Genomic DNA, 8791 nt, shown 5'->3' with positions numbered 1-8791 from the left:
GGCTGGGGGCTCCGCCGAGCCGGGAGAGGAACCGCTTGCAAGCGCCTGGCAGAGAAGCGGCGGGGGCGGCGGCGTTGGCGTTGCACGGGAGGAGAAGCCGGCTCGCCCGCCCGCCCTGCCTCCTCCCTCGGGCCGGACCCGCCAGGTAGGAGGGCTGCGGGGAGGGCCGGTGCCTTTCCTCGCAGCCGATCGGGGCCGGGCGCGCCTCGGCGAAGGGCAGGGGCGCCCGGGAGCCTTTGGGCGCCTCCGAGCTGACCTCCCTTGGCGGCGGCCGCCCCCTCCTCCGCCTCCGCCTCCTTTCCCGCCCCCCTTGCTTGCCCTCCCCCCCCTTGCGCGCGGCCACCTGTCCTCCTTCCCGCACGTGAAGGCAGCCTCCCTCCCTCCTCCCCCCCTCCCGGCGGGTCTGGGCGCGGCGATCCCGGGCGTTGCGGCTCCTCTGGCGGGGATTCGCCGCCCTCGCGCTCCCCAACGTGCGGACCTGCTGGGCAGAGGATCGGGGCCCCGGGCGCACGCGGAGGCGGGCCTGATCCGGGCAGCGCCCCCGCGGCTCGGCCTTCCCTTCCCTTCCCTTCCCTTCCCTTCCCTTCCCTTCCCTTCCCACGCCTGGCGCGCTTTTTCCTCCCGGCGTCGCTCCGCGCAGGTGGGTCCCTCTCGGTCTCCAGGCGGGGACGGGGGGGGCGAGGGCGAGGCCGGCCCCGGGGAAAGTGACTCGGGCGGGTCCGTGTCGGGGGTCGGCTCGCGAGCTCAGCCTCCCGCCCGGTGCCGTGGCCGGCCTTTGGGTTTCCAAAGCGAAGCCGCGTCTGGCGCCTCCGAGGCCGGGTCAGGGCGGGTAGGGCCCGGCAGGGGGGCCCTTCCTGCCCCAAATCCCGGGGAGAGGCCGGAGGGAGGACCGGGCGGCCGGCCTGCGCAACGCCATCCTTCCCCGGAGCGTGTGTCTCTGCTTGTGTGTGTGCACGTGCGGACGCGCGTCGCCGAGCTGGGAAGAGCCCCCGGGCGCCCCGGATTTCTGGCGAATGCGGAGCCATGTTTGCTACTTCGGAGCCTTGCCCTCCCGGCTTGGGTTGAAAAATAAAAATTGCAAAACGGGGCGGGAGGGGTGTGAAGAGGAAAGGTAGCGCCTGATGGGCCGGGTGGTCTCTTTCCTTCCCTTGCCTCTGAAAGTGGAAGTCTTGGGCAAGGGGGGCGGGTGGGGGGAAGGGGCGACGTGGGAAGGCGCCTCCGGCGAGCCTCGTCCTGCCGGGCGCGGGCGATCCGGAGGCCTCGGACGAAGGACCGGCCCCGGGAAAAGAAGCGACGGGCAGCGAGCGGCCCGGGTGCCTCAGCCTGCGGCGGGCGGAGGGGACGGTTTTGGGACACGCGATGCGCCTCTTTTCGTGCGCCCTGGGATGCGCGCCGGCCTGCGAGAGGGATCGGTGCCGCTGGATGGCCGGCTTGGGGCTTCGCCTCGCGGCCGCCCTTCCTTCCTTCCGCTCTTCTAAAGCTGCAGCATCAAACCGGTGCATCATGTGTGAAGGGAGAGAAAGAGGCAAGACCCTTCTTCCGGCATCTCCTCTGGTGGGAAGAAAAATGGAGGTGGCGGCAGGCAGGCAAGCAAGCAAGCAAGGCCGGCCGGGGGCACCTCCAGATGGAGGCATGCAGCAGAACACGGTGGCAGGTGGGGGGGCCACCGAGGAGTTGGGCAGGGCTGTGTCGCTATGGGGGGGGGGAACAGTGGGGGGGGGCTTTTCCCCTTTGCTTAATTTCTCATACTCAAATCTTTGGGAAGTTAGCTCTCCCCCTCCCCCAGCTCTGGGAATAGGAGGTATAATTTGTCTTTAGAGTATGCTGATTTTACCTCTGCAAGGAGAGATGCGGGGAGGAATCCCAGCAGTGGCCAAAAAATCGTGGCTTTCCCTCCCCCCCCAGATACTTTTAGAAGTGGTTTGGTCCATTTCAGCAACTCTTTTTGCTTGGGCCAGGCGGAAGGCCTGCTCTCCTAATAGGCACCCTTGAGGATAATGCTCGGAAATGCAGGGAAGCATCTCCACAACAAGGAGTAACTTAGGAGGAACAGCAAACCCTGGCAGGTAGGTCTGTTTTCCCAGATTGCTGAAGGTTTTCTCCAAATTACCAGGGGTTCCTGAAAGCAGGGCTGGCCAAGCAGATGTAACCTCACAGGTGTGTTTGTAGGTAGGTGTAGCATCCTTTTGCACTGGACTACATCTGGGTGTTGTTGTTTTTTTTGGTCAAAGGCCAAGCATGATCAGAGGTGTAATCCAAGAACTCCTTCAGAGGGGATAATTTCTCCCCGCTTTCTCTAGCCCACGTCCTCTCTGCTTTCAAGCAGAACTTTCCATAGCCTTGGAAGAAGCGGAGCTTTTCCTACAGCTTGCAAAGAATGAGTTAATGATGGGTTAATTCATTGGTAGGGTTTTTAATAAGAAGAAATGACTTCACAGTCTAATTGTAACTTGAAAAGACCCTTCTTGATTGAATGTTTGGCGCAACGTTTTATTACTTGTGCAGGATGGGCGCGGCTTTGGCTGGCGTTTGTTGTGGCTTTGTCTTCCGTGAAAGATAAGGAGATAACTGGAAACCTAAGAAGCTTTTGTAGAACCCTGATTTGCACCTCTGGGGGGTTTTCTGCATGGAGCAGAAGTTCCGGCATGCAAACCAGCAAGGATTTTGCATGTGATGGGAGTGCTGGTTTGTAGACTGTTCAGGTTTTCCATGGAACAGAATGGAAAGGATTGGGGGGGGGGGAGGATGTCAACCAAGCATATGCTGTTCTCTGTTAACATTGTGATTTGTCTAAAAGTTAAGTTTCTGCATAATTAATTAAGGATTTCTCCTAACAACAATAGCAGTATTTAATTTTTGGACCTCACTAGCTATTCATGGCTGAAATCCTGTTGCCTAGCACAGCCAACTGCCTCTAGAGTAGACCTGTTGAGTCAGTGGAGCTTACAGAGGAGTTGACTCACCAAATCCCCACTGTTTCAAGGGGACTACTCTAGTTCCACCTTACTGTGCTAAGTCACAAGAGTTCAGCTACTAAAACAATTTTTTTAAGGATAACATTCGAAGCTGTGATCCCATCTTTTGCTAGATGGTCTTTACTCAATGCATTGTGACCTGGGAACTTTGGCACACAATGCATTTCCTTGCCCATATAAAGAGGGACATTCATACTCTATAAACAAAAGAGTTTCCAATTTTCCCATTCTCAGGCCTTGTCAAGCCCACGGCTACTTTGAGCGTAAGATCAAGGAGGTACTCTTCGGAGCGGCAGTGTGGGTGTGTTGTCCTCAAGTTACTTTTTACCGCCACAGATTTCTCTGCGAAGATTTAAACCTATTACACACATGCTTCCACATCATCTGCAGGATATGGGGGGGGGGGGGGGAATAAGAAAAGATTCCTGCAACCAGTTGGAACATAACTGAACTGATAAATTAAGCAACCCGTTCTGGCTTTCATTTATCTATCTCAACTAATATGACAGTTTCCGTTATAATCAAATAATCTCTGCTAATTAAATGGGGTCTCTGCTGGCTTTGGGCTGGTTCATGAATATGTATTGCTGAGCAGGGTTGGGGGGGAGGGAAAACCTGACTTTGGCTGTCATTGTGAATTATGAAGTCGTCTTCTTATGGGGAGGGGGAGCCTTAACTGCCAGTGTGTTAGGACTGGCAGACTTGAGGGTGTTTTGATGGAGATGTCTTATGGAGGGTACCTGCAGGGGTACATGCACAAGACCAATCCACCCATGCCCCACTATGGAAAGAGAGAGAGAGAGAGAGTACACCAGTCTGTGTAGGAAAAGCTGCCCCATGCCAGGGTGTGCTGTTCATTGGTCCAGGCCAGGGTTGTCCGCTGTGGGTCTCAACAACTTTGAGGGTTCTCCAGAGGAAAAAGAAAGGTCTTTTCATGGTGGGGCCTTCTGCTTGCAAAAGATACACTTAGGCAGACAGATGAGAGCTCTTCTAAAGCTGGAAGGCTGATGGGCAGGGGCTCTGTAGAATCTTAAGCAGAGCAGGTTGTCCCCATCATTACTCCTTGGGCATCTGATGTTGGACCTTCTCTCTGCACAAGGCAGCTGCTCCACTTCCAACTAAGGATCCACCTAGGAGGTTTCTAGAGATTCACATGGGAACAAAAACCCCATCCAATACCCTTGGACGGTGTGCTACAGGTGTTTATGTTCTCCTCTTGGGGCTTTGCCAGCTGGAAACAGGGATGGTTGAACACACAACAGCTTAGAAGCTTGGTTGATAAAGGTGATGGTTCCCTGTAACTCATTAGAGTTTTTTAAAAGCAATGTTGTTACCATTTTATTTTCCCAAAAAGGAACTCGTTTCTTTTCTTGTTACTTTAAACCGTTTTAGGACTGATAGCCGGCTGGCATGAAAGCTGGAAGGGAAAAATAGTTAGCAAATGTTATGGTTGTTGTGGGTTTTCTGGGCTGGTTGGCTGTGTTCTGGAGGTTGTTCTTCCTAACATTTTGCCCATCTCTGGGGCCAGCATCTTCGGAAGACAGGAGCTAGAACTCTGCCTGTGCTCTAGATTTTCTGTTTTCTCTGTCTGTTCTAGCTAGAGTTCTAGCTCCTGTTCTCTGAAGAGGCCGGCCACAGAGACTGGTGAAACATTAGGAAGAAAAAACCTCCAGAACATGGCCAAACAGCCCGAAAAACTTACAACCACCATTGGATCCCGGCCGTGAAAGCCTTCGAGAATGCATAACAAATGTTATTTGGTGCATCTGTCCAGGGACGTCTTGTGTTAACTTGGAAGTGCTTTCATTGCAACTGCATGGATACCACTTCTCATTTTCTTCATCATCCTCATCTTAGAACTGCAGAGCTGGAAGGGAGACCCTGTGGATCACGGAGTCCAGTGGGGGAATCGAAGCCCCAACCTCTGGCTCTATAGCCAGCTATCTAAACCCCTGAGTGCATCAGTTCTAACAGGCTGTTTCTAGGCGTATTCATCTCTTGGCTGCCTCTTGTCTTCCCTACAATGCTCAGAGCTTGAAAATAACTTTTTTGGAGACCAACTCCCAGAATCCCCTAGCCACCTAAATTTTGAGGATGTTGTGTACTTCACGCTGGACGTTGCATGCTTCACGCTGTCCTCACACCCAGTTCTCAAACGTACTACTCTTCCTTTGACACACATTTTAATGGTCACGGACTCTACCAAATTTGTTGTAACCTGCCAAGTATGATGGGTGCAGATTCTGACCAGTGAAGAAATACAGATACAAATGGATCGCTACCAGTGCCTATGTTTGTCATGAAGCTCATTGTTGTTATACAAAAAACATTTAACACTGTTTCCACTTGAGAGTGGAAGGAAATGGTCCCTATTTATTTATTTATTTATTTATTTATTTATTTATTTATTTATTTATTTATTTATTTATTTATTTATTTATTTATTTATTTATTTATTTATTTATTTAGGACTCTGTGTTGGTAGCTGTCATTGTTTCCCTTCTGTTGGGGGCTTGTTCTTGTGCAAGTGCTGGAGAGTTACAATGCATCTCTGAAATTTAGTGGAAAGGGCCAAGCGGGAAGGGTTTGGGGGGGATGGAGAACTCAACAGCACCTAAATGTGTGTGCACGCACACAAGATTTAGCAAAGGCGTGTGTATTCTACTGGTTCAAGAGTTTATAGGAGGCTGGGAGCCCAGGCAGCCGGGGGGGGGGGAGGCCAACTAAGGGAAGGAATAATCTACAGTACAATCTGGTGGACGCTGTCCCATCGGGTTGGCATCCTGGCATGGAAATATTGCAAGAGGGTTGAAGTTTGAGGAACAAAGCCTATGTTTGTTTGCAAATGTCAGCAGAATCTCTCTGTGTGCGCGCGTTTGTAAGAGAGAAAGAGATTTTCAAACCAGGAGATTTTTCCATTAGATTCTTAACTGGGAAGCAGGCGTACTCAATAGCCAGCTGAACTTGGGCTTTCTAGTTGTTTGTTGGTTTTTATTTTTTGCCTACAGTTCCCATCAGCCTGGGCCAGCGCAACCCATGGGGGTGATGGGAGACATAGTTTACTAGCCTCTGGAGATAGTTGACTAGCAACAGGCAGGAGCGTATCTAATCCCTCCAGCCTCTGTTTGCGATGGGCTCACGATGAGAGATCCCTCTCAGAAGGGCTCAGCAGTCGTTCCCCCCCTAAAAAAAACAGACAATATCTGGCCTTTCCCCCGAGGCTTAACTCTGGATGGGGAGGAGGAGACAGACGCAGGTTCCCTCTTGAGCCCCCAGCTCCAGGTTTTGCCAGCTGAAAAGACAGGAGAAGCAAAGTAAGGGTTTGGTCCTGCCTGCCTTCTAAATTATATCCCCTCGTTTACTGTTTGCGTGGGAGGAGAAGGAAAAACATCAACCCAAGCTCAGCCGAGAGCCCCAACCGCCTCCCCCCCCTCTTGTGGCCTTTCTTATTAAGGATTTGGTGATGTCTTGCTTCAATTCCGCCTCCGTCGCCTTCCCCAAGCTTTTTCCTAAGGAGTTGGTCTTTAAAAGGGTTCCGGTGAGAGCAGGGGTGAACAACATGCCCTTCAGGGGCCCTGCCCACCCACCCAACCCTCCGCGGCCAGAACTGCCATCAAATGTGGCCGTGCACCATGGGGAAACCCTTTGAAATCAAGGGGGGAATGCTTCATTTCAAGGGTTTTTTCCCGTGATTTGCCAGTGAATTTTACTCGCAAATAATCAGGAACCGTTTCCTGCTGGTGTTGAAGGGTTTTTATCGGTTTGCTGCCCAGATTCGGTGCCCAGGTTTGTTGGTGGAGTTCTGCAGCCCAGCAGGAGAGGAGGACAGTGGGTTTGGCTCCAGGGATGGCCCTAATAGCTGCCAAATTCACCTTCCAGGCACACTTGTTATTGCAAAACGTTCACCTCCTGGAGGGAAGACATTGAACTAGGATCTCGGTAAGGAGGAGAGCCTCAGAAAGTTACTTTTGAAGTTCCAGAGCCCTCCATTCAGCTTGGTGGTGCAGGCTGGGGGATTCTGGGAGTTGTAGTCTAGGTGAGAAGCTCATCTCCCATGCTCTGGTAGGCAGTGTCAGAGGCGAGAGGCAGGAACACAGGAGGTGTGTCTTCTCTCTTTTGGGGTGGGAAAGTTCTCCAAAATAGCAGCAGCTGGGCAAGTGTGTGCAAGTGGTTGAACCCAACTTCAAATTTGGATGGGTCCAGTTGCAGTGGAGAAAGGCTTCAGCAGCTTCTCTCCTCCCAAGGAACAAGGAGAGAGGACAGGTAGGGTGGGGAGTCTTCCATGGTCAAGCTCAAGGTAGGCTTTGCCGAGCCTTGATGCACCTCTGAAAGGCATTGATGAGGACGACACGTCTGAATTTTTCACCCTACTTGATCTAGCAACAGAGAAACTGCCTCTAGTTTTCTTTTCTTCTCCCTTAAAAAAAACCCTAGCATAATCCCCTACCCTGGGGCACCCGAATGCACTCTGCAATTGGAAATCAAGCATCAAAAACATTAAATCTGGCTTGTAATTCCGTCGGCACCATTGAACTTCTAGCCAGTTGATTATGGAGGCCGAGATTCCGCTCGGGGTTCAGCTTTGCCTCCCGCCGAGCAGGTACAGTTAGAGGGTTGCTTCCTACTTAATTACACTGTGCACACACTGGCGCTCACAAAGAGCCCGTCATATTTTCCTAAGAGTAATTAGTTGTTTAATAACTTGATGAGCTGTAATTAGAGGGCAACCTACCTCAACGGGCCCGGTTGGGCAAAGAAGAGGTGATTCCTTTGTTCTCCCTCTGATTTGCTTGCAAGAAACAAACCAAGCTAATTAAACACGGCGTGGCAGCGGAAACGGATGCCGAGGTGGGAAGCTATGACCTGGTTTGGAAACCTGCACCCTTGTCGCGGAGAGGGTTCGTCTCCATCCCTGTGTTCATATTCCTGGCTTGCTTGACTGGATTTGTAGAAGAAGATTCTTCCTTCCACTCTGCACCCCGGGTGGCTTGGAAGATGATTAAAAAGCAGATATTACAGCTAAAAATGCAATAACCTTAAATGTTATAACAAATGATTAAGCATATTATATTAAAACCGGCACTGAATTAAAGCAATTTGTAAAGACACTAGAAAAAAGCAGATGTGGAAATGGCAGTCTCCTATTAAAAATTCCTTTCTCGGTCGCTACTCGTTTGCCTCTAGACCTACCGAGGGGAAAGGCCGTTGTCTGCTAGCAGGACAGCAGCAGGGAAGGGGCCACGTTAGCCTCCCATGGAAGGAAGTTTGATGGCTGGGAGCAGCCACTGAGAAGGCCCTGTCTTGACCAACGAGCAAAGGCCCGTCTGCATTTGTTGGTGAAGCTAAAATAGCCTCCAACGGCCAACGTCTTAGTGATCCAGAGGAGATTATGGCCCCAGAACCAAACAGAGGGGATCGTATGGGGAGAAAGCTTCATTTCGGGTTCCCCCTTGATGGATGGCCCTGCCATCTTCAGCTGTTCTGTAGAGGGAATCATGAGGAATCATAGTGTGTGGAATGTCATGGGCAAAGGGAGACGACTTTCAAAGATCTAGCGGTCATTTTGACCTCCTCTGATTTTGGAGAGCTACCTGATCCTTCCACCCCCCACCCACCCACCCACCAGAACACCTTCCCAGTAGGACATGATTTGCTCTCGGAGAGCCAAATCTTGGGGCGAACTGTAGTCCCCAGGATCGGGAGGTTTTCCACCCTTGCCATCAAGACGCAGAGACTTCACAGCTCCCGGCGTGATTCCGCCCCGGGGTCCTCCCAAAAGGAAGCAGAGGTGTGCTTTGACGGCTCTGGTGGGGACT

The 8791-nt window shown here is 52.0% G+C and overlaps 1 protein-coding gene across 4 annotated transcripts in view; it reads left to right on the top strand.

Moving 5' to 3' along the window:
• The window catches only part of TLN2 (talin 2), a 116116-nt gene continuing 107325 nt past the window's right edge, over window positions 1–8791 (top strand). The window contains exon 1 of one of the 4 annotated variants that reach the window (XM_072982279.2): window positions 1–145. The gene's annotated coding sequence lies outside the window, so the exon portion shown is untranslated. Of the gene's footprint in view, window positions 146–615; window positions 641–2045; window positions 2067–2150; window positions 2170–8791 lie in introns of those variants that run through there. The other 3 variants (XM_072982280.2, XM_078381213.1, XM_072982281.2) reach the window with 3 other exon arrangements.

The sequence above is a fragment of the Pogona vitticeps genome, chromosome 12 (assembly GCF_051106095.1).
Source record: "Pogona vitticeps strain Pit_001003342236 chromosome 12, PviZW2.1, whole genome shotgun sequence".
Taxonomy (NCBI): Eukaryota; Metazoa; Chordata; class Lepidosauria; order Squamata; family Agamidae; genus Pogona; species Pogona vitticeps.
Note: the sequence above shows the minus strand (reverse complement) of the source record. Positions and strands in the feature narration are given on the sequence as shown.